This window comes from Macrobrachium nipponense, chromosome 20 (assembly GCF_015104395.2).
Source record: "Macrobrachium nipponense isolate FS-2020 chromosome 20, ASM1510439v2, whole genome shotgun sequence".
NCBI lineage: Eukaryota > Metazoa > Arthropoda > Malacostraca > Decapoda > Palaemonidae > Macrobrachium > Macrobrachium nipponense.
In genome coordinates, this window is record NC_061089.1 from 79,090,699 (window position 1) to 79,100,698 (window position 10,000).

Genomic DNA, 10,000 nt, shown 5'->3' on the forward strand with positions numbered 1-10,000 from the left:
CAACAGGTTTCCTAGTCTTTTGGCAGTCTCTGTGACAGCAAGGCCATTCCTGGTGGTCCCAACAAGGGCGCTCACTTTCAGTAGTGGAGCTCAGGGATGTTCTGTCACTCGAATCTTCATGGATGTACATAGGCGTCCTTGAAGAACGGAAGATGAATTTCGTCTCCCTCTTTAGGTTTAATGCAGCCTGTCACTGACTGGTACAGCTTCTGCTCTATACGAGGGTTGTCCGTAAAAGAAGGTTCCCAAAGATTTTTCACACTGAAAAAGTTATTTATTGGCAATGAATAATACATTTTTGGAAAGCTTAGACTTTTTCCTATTTTTCGACATAATCAGCGTTGAGATCAATGCAGTTTTGCATGCGGTGTACCATCTTCTTTATGTCTGAATTGTAGAACTCTCCTGCCGCCGCTCCGCGAAGGTAGCTTAAAACCTCTTCTTTCAGCTCCTCTCCGGTTCTGAAATGCGTTATGGACGTCTGTACATCCGTGTTTGAATTTTCTGCACCATTTGCGCACTTGTTGTGTCCTCATACACTTTTCTCCGTAGACTTCACACAGTTGGGAATGAATGTCCACCAGTGCAGCGTTTTTCATACACAAAAAACGAATCACAGAGCGTAATTTGCACCTGGCGGGAGAAGCGAGTGAGAGCTCTATCTCTATCGGCTGCCAAGCCAAGGCTGAGCGTCGCAGACAGCTCGCCCGGGGGATGGGCGGGGGGCTCTGGGAGAGGGAGAACCAAGTTACACACCAGTGTCGCTGGATCCCGCGTAACAGCGATCCTTGTAACTACAGCTCCTTGGGAACCTTATTATACGGACAGCCCAAGTATAATCTGTGGAACCAGGCTTCTCATGATTTCTGTACTTTCTAATAATTCATCCACTGTCAGTTTACGGATGTGGTTTTTTACATTATGTTGGGATATTGACCTTTCCTTGCAGTTGGCTCGCTGTCACCTGCATAGTGGTAGTGGCGCCTTGTGTAGTAATTGCTGAGGGCTTTCTCATCTCCAGTGGCCATGATGTTTCACATTACAATTATTACATGGTTGCTGAATAGGTTCGGAAGGTAGTAGGCATGTAAGGAATTACTCTCATTAGGATTCGCAGGTGTTATGCTGCTGACAATTATCCTTTTCATTGCCTTGACCTCATTCTTGAACTGGCTGTGATAGACGACTTGTAATACAATATGATACTTTCTGGTGGGGTATGTGTTGTCAATGTTTTCCTGATATACATGTCCAACTGTTTTCGTACATATATACTGCCTCTCAAACCTAATCAGCAACTTTGTAATGTGAAATGACACACCTTTCCGCAGACAGATGTGGGAGCCGATCAATATAATGTACCTATTTAAATGCACTTATTGGACATGACAAGCTTTCAGCAATTGTTACATAGGTTGGGCCACTACCACTCTATGCAGGCTATTGCAAGATATATATATATATATATATATATATATATATATATATATATATATGATATATATATATATATATATATATATATATATCTATATATCATATATATATATATATATATATATATATATATATATATATATATATATATATATATATAGTATATATATATGTTGACCACGTGTGTATCCTCCAAAGTGTGGCTGCCTAAAAAATTCGCTTATACTGTCCTCAGGCGTTTCTCGTTTCTGTAGAGTGAAATCGACCTTATTGCTAATCTTGTAGTGTCAGTTTGGATATTAAGCCTACCTGGACTAAGTTTTTTTCTCTGTAAGATCAGTTGTGCCTGAGTAAAGGGTCGAACTAGACTGAATGTGCTTGGCTATCTCGCTTTTAATTTTTTTTCCTTCGTAGCAAAAACCTTGATATATCTATATCTATATCTATATCTATATTACATTACCGTGATTCATATACATACATCGAGCTACAATGTCCTTTAATATCTAATTCGCTCTGCCTCGGAATTAATATATTTTCATATATGCTTAACCGAGAAGGGAATTTTTTACACGATAATAGATTTGCCTGGTCGGGCTCGTCGTGAACCCAAGAAGTCATCCAAATCCAGGTCATCAGCGGAAGCTTTACCTACCCCACCACTGCGAGAGGCTATAAGTTTATGTCGTCTCTCACCCTCAAATACCTTTCGGTTAAGCATATATGAAAATATATTAATTCCGAGGTAGAACGAATTAGATATTAAAGGACATTGTAGCTCGATGTTATATATACGCCTATATATATACATATATATATATATATATATATATATATATATATATATATATATATATATATATATATATATATATATTATATATATATATAAAAGGTTTTTGCCACGAAGGAAAAAAAATGAAAAGCGAGATAGCCAACCACTTTCGGTCTAGATCGACCCTTTACTCAGGCACAACTGATCTTACAGAGGAAAAAACTTAGTCCAAGTAGGCTTAATATCCAAACTGACACTACAAGATTAGCAATAAGGTCGATTTCACTCTACAGAAACGAGGAAACGCCTGAAGGCAGTATAAGCAAATTTTTAGGCAGTCACACCTTGGAGGATACACACACGGTCAACAGATGATTCATCCAGAAAACAATACATTTTGAAAAAACAAGGAGGCATATACAACTTATTACCATGAAATTTACAAAAATGTTCACCCAAAAAATTATTAATAAAAGGACAAAAAAAAATATATAAATATATCGAGCAAACGAGAGAGGGAGAGAGAATATCGAACCAGAGAGAGAGAGAGAGAGAGAGAGAGAGAGAGAGAGAGAGATAATAACTATATACATGTGGGACTAATTTATTAGTAGTTCATTTATTTTAAGGTCCTTCATAAACATTTTACAAATATACGGGTCCAAATGGTACATTCCCGGACTAAGATTTAGGTTGTTTTTATTAGTGATTTGTATAATTGCTGATTCCAGTAAATTTCTTGAAACATAATCATTAGATCTAGCAATTACAGAGGTATCACCCCAATTACTACAATGAGATTTTTCACTCAGATGGATAAACTGTGCATTTGAAGTCTGGGCTGTTTTAACTGAATACATATGCTGCTTAATACGTACACATAAATTTTTACTTGACTGACCAACATAAAACGATGGGCAATCCTTACAAGGAATTTTGTAAATGAGGTTGCTATTTGTTATAGGACTATTCTTAATTAGCATATCTTTAATGGTATTGTTATAAGAGAACACTACATTAACACTAAATGATTTAAATATTGATTTTGTCGTTTCAAATCCACGAAAGTAAGGTAAGCTAAGTACATTTTTAGGCATTTCTTTTTCATTAATAGCAACACTACAAAAAATTTGTGAGGTTTTGAATACATAAATCAATTAAATGAGGTAGGTAGCAGAGATCGTTTCCTATCTTTTTTATGTATTCTATTTCTTGGTCAAGATATTGTGGACTCGTGATACGCAAAGCACGTAGGAACATAGAAGAAAAAATAGAAATTTTAATATTAAGATGGTGGCCAGAATAAAAACGTACGTATGTTAAATTATTTGTGGGTTTTCTATAAATACTGAATTTACATTGGAAAGATTCTCTATATATTAATACATCTAGGAAAGGGATGACATTGTTATCTTCAATTTCAAGAGTGAATTTTATGGATGGCACGTTTTATATACTTCGTGATCAAGTTATTCACACACACACACTTCACACACACACACACACACACACACATATATATATATATATATATATATATATATATATATATGATATATATATATATATATATATATATATATATATATATATTATATATATATATATATATATATATATATATTATATATATATATATATATATATATATATATATATATATATATATATATATATATATATATATATATATATATATATATATATATATATATATATATATATATATATATATACAGATATATATATATATATATATATATGGTATCTATATATTTTATATATATAATAATTATATATATATATATATATATATATAAGTTTAAAGGCTAACAAAAGCCAACACAATGCCTCCTATATTTTTCTGGTCCTGTTTACAGACTTCCGCCTTTTTCTGATTTTGACATTTTAATGGTTAAACAGCATTCTTCCTATGATTGTTTAACGGTCTGATCAAGATGATCTATATTACTGAGGCAAAAGTAGATTTCTTAAATTTTCGTGACATCTGGATATTCGAAATAGTATTTTTTCCACTTCGAGAAAAATGTTAAATATCTGTGTAAAAAAAAACTATGACAAAATAATGAATCTCACATTACGTTAGTGTATTTCTATCATTCCTTAATTCAAAAAAGGATCTTCAGCTTATTGTAATTACTCAGTTTTGATATGTCATTTTATCATTCAGCACTGTTCGTAAATATTTTCTCAGTTATTGCAAGTTCTCCTTTTAAGTATAACCATGCAAACCTCTCTCTCTCTCTCTCTCTCTCTCTCTCTCTCTCTCTCTCTAGGTAATGAAATTGCAAGTGACATTATTTGTGCTGCTCTTCTAAGCAAAACTAGTTAAAATTCTTCGAAAACTGTATAATGTTGTTCTCTGCATTCAGGAACTTTTACATGGGGGAAAAACGCATGAGAAGCAACATATCTATCTCTGATAGGTTTACATTAAAGACAGCAACGGAAGTATTTATCGAATAACTCGTTGTCATTCGGAATGTAGCTGTGACTGAAAACTATTGCTACCACGTGTCAAACTTTGATCCAATTGAATACGATGAGAAGGGGCGTCATATTCCCTCCGCGCATGCGTCGACTGCAGTGTCCTTAGTCTGTTTCTTTGTAGAGTTCTCGTCATTACCATTTGATCATCTGACGGGAAAGGACTGGAGCCAAGGAATTTGAATCTGTGAATGGGTGATTTTTACTCTTGCAGTATTGCTTTTGCCCAGTTATAGTGGTCCCTAAGACAACAAGTAGGGTTGTGGCATATGGATAATATTAATTCAACATCTACCTATTACCACACCACTTCTTTAGAGATCAGTGTTCCTTTCTATATTAGCAAATTGAAAAGCTGGAAAGCGAGGTTTAGTATCACCTTTATGTCTAATTCCAACACAAATTGTTTTAGTTTATGAAAACAAATGCTCCATATTGTTACTAAGATTACTTATTGAATTCAATAGCCAAGTGTTTTGTAAAGGAGGTTAAATATTGTGGTTTTTGCTTATCCATATTCAGTTGTAATCGAACCATTATTTTATATGGCACCTTTCTTTCTTGATTGCCCCCTAGATTGATAAAAAAAACAAATGATAATGATAATATCGCACAACACTACTTAAGAGCAGTTTTTACATCTAACAGGACAACGGACGACGGATATAAAAGAAAAAGAACGAAATCTTTACGCGAGTCATCCTGTCACGGAAGTCATGATATTCGCACATTCCTTAGTGATACTTTGTCTTTTCCAAACTTCCTTGGGTATATAATTCTTTGATTTCTTAACATTTTCTGCTTAACAGCCTTCTACTCTGTTTGGTCGTTTTATATCTATTTTTAAATCCACTCTCTCTCTCTCTCTCTCTCTCTCTCTCTCTCTCTCTCTCTCTCTCTCTCTCTCTCTCCTCAACTAATTACTACTAGTAAAATATTCTTTGTTAAGGCAAATATTATTGATGTGCATGATCAGTGATTGTTGGGCATACGCCACAGACTTTGTTTAAACAATTCTCTGCAAATTCTTTAATTGTAAACTAAAAGGATAAACGTGTTTACTAAGTGTTCATTGGTAATAACAAGAATTTTGTGATGAATATGTAATTCCGAATGGGGAGGGAGAGAGTTTGTGCAGTTTGAAGGAAAACAAACAGCCTACGTCTCTTCAATCTCTCACTTCAACAGCAGTAGCGATCTAGAACAGGTCACAAACAAACAGGTATATAAATCACCTTATTTGCTAACAGAATTGTACTTTACGTTTTTCCAAATATTCCATTTCATTCGGTTATCAAGGATCCGCTACCTCTTGTTTTAAAGAGAGAGAGAGAGAGAGAGAGAGAGAGAGAGGAGAGAGAGAGAGAGAGAGAGAGAGAGAGAGAGACGTATGCAAGGTTATACCTTAACAGAGAATTTGCAATAACTATGAAAAATAAATGTACGAATATTGCTCAATGAGACAATGACATAAAAAAATTAGTTATTACAAAGCTGAAGGTCTCTATCTATTTGGGTTACTATCCGTGAGTGATTTCAAATTTACATTCGCTAAAGATCTTTATATGATTGAGAGCCGGTTTAAATGAATCAGATTACTCTATTAGACTTTAAAAGAAAAATAATCAGACGAAGGAAGAGCTTTAATTAAACCATTCCAAGCTGCATCCTGTGGAGACTCGTTAAATAATTACATTTTAAGACCTCTACCTGTACGGTTTCTATTATCCTTTGTCAAACAAGACTTTTCTTTGTAAATGGCTACAGACTTACGAAGTCTATATGTATGGATGCTTTATCTCAAATAGAAATAGTTTCCTTTCATCCCTTCAGGTAACGGCGTTAATCAGATACTTCGCCCAGTGAAAGTTTCTGAAGCCAAACTGATCGAATCAGCGGTGACGGCAACACAAGCGGCTTTCAGCGCTACTGTTTGTGCCGTGAGAGCGACTCAGGAGACCTGGTCATACCTGATGTGGCACAAAAATGGCATCTGTTACATCTCCGATATGAAACTGACCTCAGATTACAATGACAACACGACGGACGCCATCCAGAGCTACACTAAGCTGCACTGGCGTAAGTGCATTACATAATGAAATTGAGCTCAGTGACAGTCAATTGATTTATGAAATTAACAATCAACTTATGATTATATATTATATATATATATATATATATATATATATATATATATATATATTATATATATATGTATTATATGATATATATATATATTTATTATATATATATATATATATATATATAAATAGTATATTATATATATATATATAGATATATATATATATATATATATATATATATATATATAATTATAAATCTATATATATATTTATCTATAGTATATATATATTATATATATATATATATATATACTATATAATTATATATCTATATATATATATATATAGTAATATATTTTTGTCCGTTCTTATATATGTGAGCTTATTTGGTTATGTGTGCTTGTATATTTTTTTGTTGATGCACATATTTGTATAAAAAAACATTACATTCATGTTCTGGGCTATATTCATTTAGCTTATAATTAAGCCCGTAAGGCCGACTTTAGTTTATGAGCAGCATAATTCCCAATTGCAAATGAATATACGAGCTGTATTTTCCTTCTTGAATGTTGTTATCCGGGATATTTTTCAATACACTTTTCAGGAGGTGCAATTTAACATTTACCCATATAAGTGGAAGGTCACACTGAATGTTTTAGAAATGGCATTTTTTCATTAGTCTAAATTTTTAACAATGAAGATTTTGAGAAACAATTACGAAAGATCATACAGACGTGACTTACCCTCGCAGAAACTAATGCTAACGAAGTTGGTTTTAGTTCTCTTTGAAGCCTTAACAAGTAAGTTACCCCTGCCTTTTTTCTAAGAAATTATTATTAGTCCCCTTCCCCCCGCCCCACCTCAGCCCCCATTGTTTTCTTCATCGCTAGTATCCCCGTAACTCATGTGGCCTCTAACCAGGACTTATTTCTTTGTATACGTGATGATACATTTCCGAAATATTGCTTCTAGTAACATAGTTACTGATGAGATTTCATGGAAAGTACGAGAACTTTTTTTTAACGTTAGCGACACTTAATTTTCATCTTCAAACACATTACAACTAAGCACATACCTAGAGGGTCATCACTATTGAGCAGAGCTGAATTTTCTACGCGAGTTCAGTTATCATGGCTTTTAAAATCTCTTTCGCTTCATTCGGTTCAGATTGTGTCAGCGGCAACATCATCTACGACCACGGGGCTGCTTACTTTGTGATTCCACCGTGCATTCTCAAAAAGTGCTGGATAAGAAAGGTTGTTAATTTTTATAAAGGTAAGCATGTATATTTCTGATATAGGCTTTTGTAACTAATAGAAAGTTGGGAAATTTCTTGTGTTATATATTCCTAGTCTAGTCACATATGATGCATACTGAACTAACAATTTTCATTTTAAACATTTTTAAGTTCATTATATGTTTCACTCTGGGAAGTTTTCATATAGTATAAACAACGTTATACGTTCTCGAAAAATAAGAATATTTGACAGAAGTTAATTTAATGATGATATTGGTCTGAACTAGTAAATGGGAAGAGAACGGCAGAATACGTAGCCATTTCTTGATTTTATTACTTTGAAATCATGAACGACGTATTTATAATGCTTATAGTAAGCATCACATCGTATGTTATCATTGCAGCTTTATTTTCTTTATATTTATGTCATTATGTGTGTGGAGAACCTCTAATCAGATAAAAATAAAGGTTCAATGCCAATTTTACTACTTTTTTTTTTTTTTTTTAGAAAATGGTAGAGTTCCTATCAGAGAGTATCTCGTCTACTGAATTGTCCAAAAGCTTAAGGCATTGCAATGTTTTTCAATGACAAGAAATACAATCTTTACTATTTGCTAAGTCGTTAATGCAACAAATCCACGAGATTGACGATATGGCTCTTATTAAAATACAGATTTTCTTTAAAGTATGTCGCCTTCAATTCATTAAGCAAAGCACTCACATTTGTGGTTTGATTTATTGACATACTGAAATATATTAATTAATCATTGTGGCTACTCTGCTATAACAGTTTCCAGTTGGGATATGAGATTTTGAAACTTGTTCAATCACTGCATCCACAGGAGTGCCGATGGTATGCAACTCAGGGTTCTCAGCTATCCCAGGAATTGGTTGCATCCAATCCATCTTCTCCCCCACCGACTACTACAATGCAACCGACTATTGCAGCGGCCTCAACTCCCAGCTGATTGTCCCCGAAAACTTCTACACCTTCAGAGAGTACCTGGGTTGTCGGAAACGTAAGCTGAGACTCCTGATTATATATATATATATATATATATATATAATATATATATATATATATATATATATATATATATATATATATATATATATAATAAAACAATATTTTTTGAAAAAAAAAATTAGTAGAAAAGTAGGTAGGTAAGGAATAGTTCAGACATCTAGAGTAACATGACGGTGCTAGAATGGAAAGTATATAATTGAAGTTATACACTTAAATGTATAATGAAGCTACATAACCGGGAAAGAATATGGAAGAACATGGAGGGTGAAAGGAAATAACTGACTTAAAAGGAGGACTTTTGTTGCCTTAATTTAACGAAGATAGCTTTAGAAGTAGTGTTATAAACTATGACGGAGGCGCTATTGAAATACGAGTGCTCCTTGGGTTCCAGGAAATGAATGCAAGGTAGTAGTGTCCGTCAACCAAGTAATCTGAGAATATTTACTAACCTATAATACCTGAGTCTCCAGAGTTAGTCTCGGCTGCCAATCCGGTGGTCCGAAGTTCGATTCCCGGCTCTGCCAACGCGGAATCAGTGGAATTTATTTCTGGTTATAGAAATTCATTTCTTGATATAGTGTGGTTCGGATCTCACAATAAGCTGTAGGTCCCGTTGCTAGGTGACCAATTGGTTCCTAGCCACGTAAAAATATCTAATCCTTCGGGCCAGCCCTAGGAGAGCTGTTAATCAGCTCAGTGGTCTGATAAAACTAAGATATACTTAACTTTTCCAGAGTTAGTGAACGCTTTTATTAACGTTAAGTCATGACAACTATACTCTGTTTTTTTCCATCTGTCCATCCGCCTGTGGTGTTTTCGCATGGTAACAATGCGTCCCGGGCTTTAAATAGTTACGCTATGTGTAAGTTTTAGGTAAATAAAAGGATATCTGGGTGTACATTTGCAACTGAAAAGTGTTTTAATAATTTACA